Below are 13315 nucleotides of genomic sequence, written 5' to 3' on the forward strand. Positions count from 1 at the left end.
TTTCAGTTCCTGTGAAGCACGTAAAGGGTTAATAAACTTCTTGAATGTGGTTTTGAGCACCTTCAGGGGTGCAGTTTTTAGAATGGTGTCACACTTGGTTATTTTCTATCATATAGACCCCTCAAAATGACTTCAAATGTGATGTGGTCCCTAAAAAAAATGGTGTTGTAAAAATGAGAAATTGCTGGTCAACTTTTAACCCTTATAACTCCCTAACAAAAAAAAATGTTGTTTCCAAAATTGTGCTGATGTAAAGTAGACATGTGGGAAATGTTATTTATTAACTATTTTTTCTGACATATCTCTCTAATTTAAGGGCATAAAAATACAAATTTTGAAAATTGCTAAATCTTATTTTTTTTTGCCATATTTCAATTTTTTTCATAAATAATCGCAAGTAATATCGAAGAAATGTTACCACTAACATGAAGTACAATATGTCATGAAAAAACAATCTCAGAATCAGCAGGATCCGTTGAAGTGTTCCAGAGTTATAACCTCATAAAGTGACAGTGGTCAGAATTGTAAAAATTGGTCATTAAGTACCAAATTGGCTCTGTCACTAAGGGGTTAAGCATTCTTGTGAATGACGAAGGCGGTATGCCGAAATGCGCGTTGGGGAGGGCGCCATCCAGGAAACCGGGACTATAAGATCACTGTGAGTATGTTATTATTATGATTGCATTATGTTTCTACATTATTGTCAGTCTCTTTTCCCGTGTGCTAACACTTGCGGTCATTAACACTGACACCTAGCGGTATCTTTGTATATTTTACATTGTTATTTATGGCTATTTGAACTCTTTTGCATATGCATTTTGCTCTGCACATTTTTTTGCACTTTAGCATTTTTCTTATGAGATTACTTTCTCGGCAGAGTCTAGAGATTTTTTTGGCACTTTATGTGTGGCATTTATTGTAATCCTGGTTAGGTGCGCCCTTTATTTATTTATTTTTTATCTATTTACATTTTAATTATTAATTCTTTTGCATTGTTCTTCATTTCTGTTATATACCTGATGTATTAATAAAATTTATATAATTTTATATTGACTACCTTGGATTCTTGGTCGGGTTTTTTTCTGTTTGGCAATTTTCCCGATTGTCCTCTATTTTAGTCCTGTTTCCCTAATAGATATACACAATTATATTTTATAATATTATTATTATTACCATCACATTTTTATAGCCTTATTTATATTTGTCAGTTTTATTTTGTCTATCTAGGGCAGCCCCCTTGTTTTGGTATTTTTATGATTTACAGCGAGTAGCCAGCCTAAGTACATGGGGGGTTGCCTGATTGCTAGGGAACCCCCACATGTAATCAGGCTGGCTAATAGCTGTAAATCATTCAGCTGCCGGGATGAAAACTAAATCTCCGAGCAGTCATAAATACTCGGAGAACCCCCGAGCATGCTCGAGAAAACCCGAGCAACGAGTATATTCGCTCATCACTACTGTGAGTCACTAACCTAATATATACCGTAGTTGTACACCCACAGTTTTTTAGAACTGCTTCACATCTATGTTATGTAGGGTCAACCAACTTCTGGCACCTGTCAATGGTTATTCCAGCCCAGGATGCTTTGACTACATCCCACAATTTTTTGGCATTTATTGACTTTGCCTCAGAAACATTTTTAACCCCTTAACCCCCGGAGCTTTTTTTGGTTTTGCGTTTTTGTATTCGCTCCCCTTCTTCCCAGAGCCATAATTTTTTTATTTTTCCGTCACTATGGCCATGTGAGGGTTTGTTTTTTGCAGGACGAGTTGTACTTTTGAACGACATTATTGGTTTTACAATTTTGTGTACTAGAAAATTCCAAGTGCTGTGAAATTGCCAAAAAAGTGAAATCCCACAAATGTTTTTTGTTTGGCTTTTTTACTAGGTTCACTAAATGCTAAAACGGACCAGCCATTATGATTCTCCAGGTCACTACGAGTTCATAAACACCACAAATGTCTAGGTTCTTTTTTATCTAATTGGTGAAAAAACTGCCAAACTTTGTTAAAAAAAAAAAATTGCGCCATTTTCCGATACTCGTAGCGTCTCCATTTTTCGTGATCTGGGATTTGGTGAGGCCTTATTTTTTGCATGCCAAGCTGACATTTTTAATGATACCATTTTGGTGCAGATATGTTCTTTTGATTGCCCCTTATTGCATTTTAATGCAATGTCACTGAGACAAAAAAAACCATAATTCTGAGGTTTCGACTTTTTTTATCGCTACGTTTAGCGATCAGGTTAATCCTTTTTTATTGATAGGTTGGGCAATTCTGAATGCGGCGATACCAAATATGTGTATGTTTGATTTTATTTTCATTTATTTTGAATGGGGCGAAAGGGGGGTGATTTGAACTTTTATATTATTGTTATTATTATTATTATTATTATTATTATTATTATTTATTGTTATAGCGCCATTTATTCCATGGCGCTTTACATGTGAGGAGGGGTATACATAATAAAAACAAGTACAATAATCTTAAACAATACAAGTAATAACTGGTACAGGAGGAGTGAGGACCCTGCCCGCAAAGGCTCACAATCTACAAGGGATAGGTGAGAATACAGTAGGCGAGGATAGAGCTGGTCATGCAGCGGTTTGGTCGATCAGTGGTTACTGCAGGTTGTAGGATTGTCGGAAGAGGTGGGTCTTCAGGTTCTTTTTGAAGATTTCGATGGTAGGCGAGAGTCTGATGTGTTGTGGTAGAGGGTTCCAGAGTAGGGGTGATATGCGAGAGAAATCTTGTATGCGATTGTGGGAAGAGGAGGTAAGAGGGGAGTAGAGAAGGAGATCTTGTGAGGATCGGAGGTTGCGTGCAGGTAAGTACCGGGAGACGAGGTCACAGATGTATGGAGAAGACAGGTTGTGGATGGCTTTGTATGTCATGGTTAGGGTTTTGTACTGGAGTCTCTGGGCAATGGGGAGTGTTGTGAATTCTGTTGTGGGTTCTGCTCTTGGGCTCCCTCCAGTGGTTATAAGTGGTAGTGCTGCTGTTTGTCCTTCACAGCAGTTATCAGGTGCGTCCACTTCAGACGGGACTATTTAGTCTGGCTTCACCCTTTAGTGAGTGCCAGTTGTCCTTTGTTTTCTGAGGATTCACATCTCTGCTTGGTTTCTCCTTCTGGATTGTCCAAATCATCAAAGATAAGTCCTGGCTTTGTTTTTAAAGTCCATGCGGTGGACTTTATAGTTCAGTGAATTGCTATGTTTTTTCTTGTCCAGCTTTGTCTGTGTAAGGATTTATTCAGCCAAGCTGGAAGCTCTGGAGTTGCAGAGTTACCCTCCATGCCTTTAGTTAGGTGTGGAGATTTTTGTATTCTCTGTGGTGGATTTTTGTAGTATTTTAAATACTGACCGCACAGTACTCTGTCCTGTCTTTTCTTTCTAGGTAGCGTGGCCTCCTTTGCTAAATTCTGTTTTCAGTCTGCGTTTGTAATTTCCCTCTCCTCTCACAGTCAATATTTGTGGGGGGCTGTCTTTCCTTTGGGGATTTTCTCTGAGGCAAGATAGTTTTCCTGTTTCTTTCTTTAGGGGTAATTAGTCCTCCGGCTGTGACGAGGTGTCTAGGGAGTGACAGGAACATCCTACGGCTACTTATAGTTGCAGTGTTAAGTTCAGGGTCTGCGGTCAGTATAGAGGCCACCTACTCCAGAGCTCGTCCATGCTGCTCCTAGGCCACCAGATCATAACAGTACAACTGGCCAACAATGAGTTAACCGCATCTCAAAAGAAGGGAAAGAAAGTGCTGAGCCATTTTTTTTTCTCTACTCTGTTGTGTTTTTTTTCCCCTCTTCACCTCTGGGTGGCTCAGGAGTTAGGCGCTGACATGGATGTTCAGGGACTTGCTTCTCGGGTGGATCAACTTGCTGCTAGAGTACAGGGTATTTCTGATTATATCATGGAGACTCCTGTTTTAGAGCCTAGAATTCCTACCCCCGATCTGTTTTTTGGGGACAGGTCCAAATTTTTGAGCTTTAAAAATAACTGTAAACTGTTTTTTGCTCTGAAGCCCCGTTCCTCTGGTGATCCCATCCAGCAGGTAAAAATTGTCATTTCTCTGTTGCGTGGCGACCCGCAGGATTGGGCATTTTCCCTGGAATCTGGGAATCCGGCCTTGCTTAATGTAGACACCTTTTTTCAGGCGCTTGGGTTATTGTATGATGAACCTAATTCTGTGGATCATGCTGAGAAAACCTTTTAGCCCTGTGTCAGGGTCAAGAAGCGGCAGAATCATATTGCCAGAAATTTAGAAAATGGTCTGTGCTTACTAAGTGGAATGAGGATGCTTTGGCGGCAATTTTCAGAAAGGGTCTTTCTGAATCTGTTAAAGATGTTATGGTGGGGTTCCCCACGCCTGCAGGTCTGAGTGATTCTATGTCTCTGGCCATTCAAATTGATCGGCGCTTGCGTGAGCGCAGAGTTGTGCACACTATGGCGTTGTCTTCCGAGCAGAGTCCTGAGCCTATGCAGTGTGATAGGATTGTGTCTAGAGCTGAACGCCAGGGATTCAGACGTCAGAATAGGTTGCGCTTTTACTGCGGCGATTCTGCTCATGTTATTTCTGATTGCCCTAAGCGTGCCAAGAGAATCGCTAATTCCGTTACCATCAGTACTGTACAACCCAAATTTCTGTTATCTGTGACCCTGATCTGCTCATTATCGTCATTCTATGTCATGGCATTCAGGCGCCGCTTTAAATTTGATGGACTTAGAATTTGCCAGACGTTGTGGTTTTCCCTTACAGCCTTTGCGGAGTCCTATCCCTTTGAGGGGTATTGATGCTACACCATTGGCTAAAAATAAACCTGTTTTGGACACAGTTAACCATGTGCATGGCACCAGCCCATCAGGAAGATTGTCGTTTCCTTGTGTTGCATAATTTGCATGATGCTATTGTGCTGGGGTTTCCATGGTTACAGGTACATAATCCGGTGTTGGATTGGAAATCTATGTCTGTGATTAGTTGGGGTTGTCAGGGGGTTCATGATGACGTTCCTCTGATGTCAATTTCCTCCTCCCCCTCTTCTGAAATTCCTGAGTTTCTGTCAGATTTCCAGGATGTTTTCGATGAGCCCAAGTCCAGTTCCCATCCACCGCATAGGGGCTGTGATTGTGCTATTGACTTGATTTCAGGCTGTAAGTTTCCTAAGGGCCGACTTTTCAACCTGTCTGTGCCTGAACATGCCGCCATGCGGAGCTATGTAAAGGAGGTCTTTGGAGAAAGGGCATATTCGGCCATCTTCTTCTCCATTGGGAGCAGGTTTTTTTTTTGTTGCCAAGAAGGATGGCTCCTTGAGACCCTGTATTGATTATCGCCTCTTGAATAAGATCACGGTCAAATTCCAATACCCTTTGCCTTTGCTTTCTGATTTGTTTGCCAGGATTAAGGGGGCTAGTTGGTTTACTGAGATTGACCTTCGAGGGGCATATAATCTTGTTCGTATTAAGCAGGGTCACGAATGGAAAACTGCGTTTAATACGCCTGAGGGCTATTTTGAATATCTTGTGATGCCATTCGGACTCTCTAATGCCCCATCTGTGTTTCAGTCCTTCATGCATGATATTTTTCGGAATTATCTTGATAAATTCATGATTGTATATTTGGATGATATTTTGATTTTTTCAGATGATTGGGAGTCTCATGTGACACAAGTCAGGATGGTATTTCAGGTCCTTCGTGATAATGCCTTGTTTGTGAAGGGGTCTAAGTGCCTCTTTGGAGTACAGAAGGTTTCTTTTTTGGGCTTCATTTTTTCTCCATCATCTATAGAAATGGATCCGGTTAAGGTTCAGGCCATTCATGATTGGATCCAGCCCACATCCGTAAAGAGCCTTCAGAAATTTTTGGGTTTTGCTAATTTTTATCGCCGTTTCATTGCCAACTTCTCCAGTGTGGTTAAACCCCTGACCGATTTGACGAGGAAGGGCGCTGATGTAGCAAATTGGTCCTCTGAGGCTGTTTCTGCCATTCAGGAGCTTAAGCGCCGATTTACTTCTGCCCCTGTGTTGTGTCAGCCGGATGTTTCTCTTCCTTTTCAAGTTGAGGTTGACGCTTCTGAGATTGGGGCAGGGGCTGTTTTGTCTCAGAGGAATTCTGATGGTTCCTTGATGAAACCATGTGCCTTCTTTTCTCGAAAGTTTTCGCCTGCGGAACGCAATTATGATGTCGGCAATCGTGAGTTGTTGGCTATGAAGTGGGCATTTGAGGAGTGGCGACATTGGCTTGAGGGGGCCAAGCACCGTATTGTGGTCTTGACCGATCATAAGAATCTGATTTACCTCGAGTCTGCCAAACGGCTGAATCCTAGACAGGCCCGATGGTCCCTGTTTTTCTCCCGTTTTGATTTCGTTGTCTCGTATCTTCCAGGTTCTAAGAATGTTAAGGCTGATGCCCTCTCTAGGAGTTTTTTGGCTGATTCCCATGGGATTCTTGAGCCGGTTGGTAATCTGAAGGAGGGGGTGATTCTTTCTGCCATCTCCCCTGATTTGCGACGGGTTCTTCAGGAGTTTCAGGCTGATAAACCTGATCGCTGTCCAGCAGGGAAACTGTTTGTTCCTGACAGATGGACTAGTAAAGTGATTTCTGAGGTTCACTGTTCTGTGTTGGCTGGCCATCCTGGGATTTTTGGTACCAGAGATTTGGTTAGTTGGTCCTTTTGGTGGCCTTCTTTGTCACGGGATGTGCGTTCTTTTGTGCAGTCCTGTGGGACTTGTGCGCGGGCCAAACCTTGCTGCTCCCGTGCCAGTGGGTTGCTTTTGCCTTTGCTAGTCCCGGAGAGGCCTTGGACGCATATTTCTATGGATTTTATTTTGGATCTTCCTGTTTCCCAGAGGATGTCTGTTATCTGGGTGGTCTGTGACCGGTTTTCTAAGATGGTTCATTTGGTACCTTTGCCTAAATTGCCTTCCTCTTCTGAGTTGGTTCCGTTGTTTTTTCAGCATGTGGTTCGTTTGCATGGCATTCCGGAGAATATTGTGTCTGATAGAGGTTCCCAGTTTGTTTCTAGGTTTTGGCAGTCCTTTTGTGCTAAGCTGGGCATTGATTTGTCTTTTTCTTCCGCATTTCATCCTCAGACAAACGGCCAAACCGAGCGAACTAACCAGACTTTGGAAACTTATTTGAGATGCTTTGTGTCTGCCGATCAGGATGATTGGCTGGCTTTCTTGCCATTGGCCGAGTTTGCCCTTAATAATCGGGCTAGTTCTGCTACCTTGGTTTCACCATTCTTTTGTAATTCAGGGTTTCATCCTCGTTTTTCTTCAGGGCAGGTTGAGTCTTCTGATTGTCCTGGGGGTGGACTCTGTGGTTGACAGGTTGCAGCAGATTTGGGCTCATGTTGTGGACAATTTGGTGTTGTCTCAGGAGGAGGCTCAGCGTTTTGCCAACCGTCGTCGGCGTGTGGGTTCCCGGCTTCGGGTTGGGGATTTGGTCTGGTTGTCTTCTCGTCATGTTCCTATGAAGGTTTCTTCCCCGAAGTTCAAGCCTCGGTTCATTGGTCCTTATAGGATTTCTGAGATTATCAATCCAGTGTCTTTTCGTTTGGCCCTTCCAGCCTCTTTTTCCATCCATAATGTTTTTCATAGATCTTTGTTGCGGAAATATGTGGTGCCCGTGGTTCCCTCTGTTGATCCTCCTGCCCCGGTGTTGATTGATGGGGAGTTGGAGTATGTTGTGGAGAAGATCTTGGATTCTCATTTTTCAAGACGGAGGCTTCAGTATCTTGTCAAGTGGAAGGGTTATGGCCAGGAGGATAATTATTGGGTTGTTGCCTCCGATGTTCATGCTGACGATTTGGTTCGTGCCTTCCATTTGGCTCGTCCGGATCGGCCTGGGGGCTCTGGTGAGGGTTCGGTGACCCCTCCTCAAGGGGCGAGTACTGTTGTGAATTCTGTTGTGGGTTCTGCTCTTGGGCTCCCTCCGGTGGTTATAAGTGGTAGTGCTGCTGTTTGTCCTTCACAGCAGTTATCAGGTGCGTCCACTTCGGACGGGACTATTTAGTCTGGCTTCACCCTTTAGTGAGTGCCAGTTGTCCTTTGTTTTCTGAGGATTCACATCTCTGCTTGGTTTCTCCTGCTGGATTGTCCAAATCATCAAAGATAAGTCCTGGCTTTGTTTTTGCAGTCCACATGCGGTGGACTTTATAGTTCAGTGAATTGCTGTTTTTTCTTGTCCAGCTTTGTCTGTGTAAGGATTTATTCAGCCAAGCTGGAAGCTCTGGAGTTGCAGAGTTACCCTCCATGCCTTTAGTTAGGTGTGGAGATTTTTGTATTCTCTGTGGTGGATTTTTGTAGTATTTTAATACTGACCGCACAGTACTCTGTCCTGTCTTTTCTTTCTAGGTAGCGTGGCCTCCTTTGCTAAATTCTGTTTTCAGTCTGCGTTTGTAATTTCCCTCTCCTCTCACAGTCAATATTTGTGGGGGGCTGTGTTTCCTTTGGGGATTTTCTCTGAGGCAAGATAGTTTTCCTGTTTCTTTCTTTAGGGGTAATTAGTCCTCCGGCTGTGACGAGGTGTCTAGGGAGTGACAGGAACATCCCACGGCTACTTATAGTTGCAGTGTTAAGTTCAGGGTCTGCGGTCAGTATAGAGGCCACCTACTCCAGAGCTCGTCCATGCTGCTCCTAGGCCACCAGATCATAACAGGGGAGCCAGTGGAGGGATTGACAGAGGGGAGAGGCCGGGGAATAGCGGGGGGACAGGTGGATTAGTCGGGCAGCAGAGTTTAGAATAGATTGGAGGGGTGCGAGAGTGTTCGAGGGGAGGCCACAGAGCAGGAGGTTGCAGTAGTCAAGGCGAGAGATGATGAGGGCATGGACTAGGGTTTTTGCAGATTCTTGGTTGAGGAATGAACGGATTTGTGAAATATTTTTGAGTTGAAGTCGGCAGGAAGTGGAAAGGGCTTGGATATGTGGTTTGAAGGAGAGATCAGCGTCAAGGATTACCCCGAGGCAGCGAGCTTGTGGGACTGGGGAGAGTGGGCAGCCATTTACTGTAATGGTTAGGTTCGTTGGGGAGGGTCGCGTGAGATGGGGGAAAGATGATGAATTCTGTTTTGTCCATGTTAAGTTTCAGAAATCTAGCGGAGAAGAAGGATGAAATAGTGGACAGACATTGAGAGATTCTGGTTAGTAGGGAGGTGATATCTGGTCCAGAGATGTAGATCTGTGTGTCATCAGCATAGAGGTGATACTGAAAGCCATGAGATTCTATGAGCTGTCCCAGGCCAAAGGTGTAAATGGAGAAGAGCAGGGGCCCAAGGACTGAACCTTGCTGGACTCCGACAGATAGGGGGCAAGGTGAGGAGGTGGTGTGTGAGTGGGAGACGCTGAATGTCCGGTCTGTTAGGTATGATGAGATGCAGGATAGGGCCAAGTCTGTGATGCCAAGGGATGAGAGGGTCTGTAATAATAGGGAATGGTCCACTGTGTCAAAGGCAGCCGACAGGTCGAGGAGGAGGAGAACAGAGTAGTGTCGCTTTCTCTTGGCGGTTAAGAGGTCGTTGGTGACCTTAGTTAGGGCAATTTCAGTGGAGTGGTGTGACCGGAAGCCAGATTGTAAGCGGTCAAAGAGGGAGCAAGAAGAGAGATGGGTGGACAGTTCAAGGTAGATGTGTTGTTCCAGTAGTTTGGAGGCATAAGGGAGAAGTGATATAGGGCGATAGCTAGATACAGAGGATGGGTCAAGAGAGGGCTTTTTGAGGATAGGTGTGATGGAGGCATGTTTAAAGCTTGAGGGGAAAACACCAGTTGTTAGTGATAGGTTGAAGAGATGGGTTAGGGTTGGGATGAAGACTGTGGTGAGGTTTGGGATGAGGTGGGATGGGAGTGGGTCAAGTGCACAGGTGGTGAGATGCGATCTTGAGAGTAGAGTGGAGAGTTGATCTTCTGTAATGGTGGAGAAGTTGGTTTTGGAGGTGGAGGGCTGGGAAGTCGGGAGGAAGGGCTCTGGGGCTTGTTGACCAAAACTGTCTCTGATGCTATCAATCTTCTGCTTGAAAAATGAGGCTAAGTCTTCAGCTGAGATAAGTGGGGAGAGAGGAGGTGCTGGGGGACGGAGGAGAGAATTGAAAGTGTTGAATAACTGTTTAGGGTTGTGAGACAGGGAGGATATGAGAGATGAGAAGTAGGTTTGTTTAGCTGTGGCGAGTGTGGTCTTGAAAGTAGTGAGGGACTGTTTGAATGCGATGAAGTGGTCGTTGGAGTGGGATCTTTTCCATCTGCGCTCAGCAGCCCTGGAAGCTCGCCTCAGTTCTTTGGTCAGGCTGGTGTGCCAGGGCTGTCTGTTGATTTTGCGAGCTTTGGTATGTGTAAGTGGGGCAACAGATTCCAAAGCTATAGAACCAGAAACACATGGGCTACTTGCACACTGAACAAGTCTGTAGGAACCTGTTCAGACCACCAGAAAACTTGAAGACACAAAAAAGCACAGTGAGGTCAAAAATACTCTGTTGTAAAAAAATCACAGTAATAAGCAAGTGCTAGTCAAAAGATGTAAAGAAAACAGGGTATTTAGTTGATACGTTTTTTTGCAAAAAAATGTATACTAAGCTGCTCCACCAAATCGCCAAGGTATACCCTTATAGAGCAGTCCTAACTAATGTATGCAATCCCTATCTGATGTATTTAAAACCTGATTATCTGTATAGTACCTGTATAAGCAGGGTTCAGAGAGAAAAAAATATACATGTGGACATGCAGGATGGAACAGCTTAAATGCAAATGACCCACAGAGGAGTGGTGGACTCCCCAGTCTTGTAGAAACAAGAGAACAATTATAGAACCAGAAACACATGGGCTACTTGCACACTGAACAAGTCTGTAGGAACCTGTTCAGACCACCAGAAAACTTGAAGACACAAAAAAGCACAGTGAGGTCAAAAATACTCTGTTGTAAAAAAATCACAGCAATAAGCAAGTGCTAGTCAAAAGATGTAAAGAAAACAGGGTATTTAGTTGATACGTTTTTTTGCAAAAAAATGTATACTAAGCTGCTCCACCAAATCGCCAAGGTATACCCTTATAGAGCAGTCCTAACTAATGTATGCAATCCCTATCTGATGTATTTAAAACCTGATTATCTGTATAGTACCTGTATAAGCAGGGTTCAGAGAGAAAAAAATATACATGTGGACATGCAGGATGGAACAGCTTAAATGCAAATGACCCACAGAGGAGTGGTGGACTCCCCAGTCTTGTAGAAACAAGAGAACAATTATAGAACCAGAAACACATGGGCTACTTGCACACTGAACAAGTCTGTAGGAACCTGTTCACACCACCAGAAAACTTGAAGACACAAAAAAGCACAGTGAGGTCAAAAATACTCTGTTGTAAAAAAATCACAGTAATAAGCAAGTGCTAGTCAAAAGATGTAAAGAAAACAGGGTATTTAGTTGATACGTTTTTTTTGCAAAAAAATGTATACTAAGCTGCTCCACCAAATCGCCAAGGTATACCCTTATAGAGCAGTCCTAACTAATGTATGCAATCCCTATCTGATGTATTTAAAACCTGATTATCTGTATAGTACCTGTATAAGCAGGGTTCAGAGAGAAAAAAATATACATGTGGACATGCAGGATGGAACAGCTTAAATGCAAATGACCCACAGAGGAGTGGTGGACTCCCCAGTCTTGTAGAAACAAGAGAACAATTATAGAACCAGAAACACATGGGCTACTTGCACACTGAACAAGTCTGTAGGAACCTGTTCACACCACCAGAAAACTTGAAGACACAAAAAAGCACAGTGAGGTCAAAAATACTCTGTTGTAAAAAAATCACAGTAATAAGCAAGTGCTAGTCAAAAGATGTAAAGAAAACAGGGTATTTAGTTGATACGTTTTTTTGCAAAAAAATGTATACTAAGCTGCTCCACCAAATCGCCAAGGTATACCCTTATAGAGCAGTCCTAACTAATGTATGCAATCCCTATCTGATGTATTTAAAACCTGATTATCTGTATAGTACCTGTATAAGCAGGGTTCAGAGAGAAAAAAATATACATGTGGACATGCAGGATGGAACAGCTTAAATGCAAATGACCCACAGAGGAGTGGTGGACTCCCCAGTCTTGTAGAAACAAGAGAACAATTATAGAACCAGAAACACATGGGCTACTTGCACACTGAACAAGTCTGTAGGAACCTGTTCACACCACCAGAAAACTTGAAGACACAAAAAAGCACAGTGAGGTCAAAAATACTCTGTTGTAAAAAAATCACAGTAATAAGCAAGTGCTAGTCAAAAGATGTAAAGAAAACAGGGTATTTAGTTGATACGTTTTTTTTGCAAAAAAATGTATACTAAGCTGCTCCACCAAATCGCCAAGGTATACCCTTATAGAGCAGTCCTAACTAATGTATGCAATCCCTATCTGATGTATTTAAAACCTGATTATCTGTATAGTACCTGTATAAGCAGGGTTCAGAGAGAAAAAAATATACATGTGGACATGCAGGATGGAACAGCTTAAATGCAAATGACCCACAGAGGAGTGGTGGACTCCCCAGTCTTGTAGAAACAAGAGAACAATTATAGAACCAGAAACACATGGGCTACTTGCACACTGAACAAGTCTGTAGGAACCTGTTCACACCACCAGAAAACTTGAAGACACAAAAAAGCACAGTGAGGTCAAAAATACTCTGTTGTAAAAAAATCACAGTAATAAGCAAGTGCTAGTCAAAAGATGTAAAGAAAACAGGGTATTTAGTTGATACGTTTTTTTGCAAAAAAATGTATACTAAGCTGCTCCACCAAATCGCCAAGGTATACCCTTATAGAGCAGTCCTAACTAATGTATGCAATCCCTATCTGATGTATTTAAAACCTGATTATCTGTATAGTACCTGTATAAGCAGGGTTCAGAGAGAAAAAAATATACATGTGGACATGCAGGATGGAACAGCTTAAATGCAAATGACCCACAGAGGAGTGGTGGACTCCCCAGTCTTGTAGAAACAAGAGAACAATTATAGAACCAGAAACACATGGGCTACTTGCACACTGAACAAGTCTGTAGGAACCTGTTCAGACCACCAGAAAACTTGAAGACACAAAAAAGCACAGTGAGGTCAAAAATACTCTGTTGTAAAAAAATCACAGTAATAAGCAAGTGCTAGTCAAAAGATGTAAAGAAAACAGGGTATTTAGTTGATACGTTTTTTTGCAAAAAAATGTATACTAAGCTGCTCCACCAAATCGCCAAGGTATACCCTTATAGAGCAGTCCTAACTAATGTATGCAATCCCTATCTGATGTATTTAAAACCTGATTATCTGTATAGTACCTGTAAAAGCAGGGTT

Source organism: Ranitomeya variabilis, chromosome 1, assembly GCF_051348905.1.
Source record: "Ranitomeya variabilis isolate aRanVar5 chromosome 1, aRanVar5.hap1, whole genome shotgun sequence".
Taxonomy (NCBI): domain Eukaryota; kingdom Metazoa; phylum Chordata; class Amphibia; order Anura; family Dendrobatidae; genus Ranitomeya; species Ranitomeya variabilis.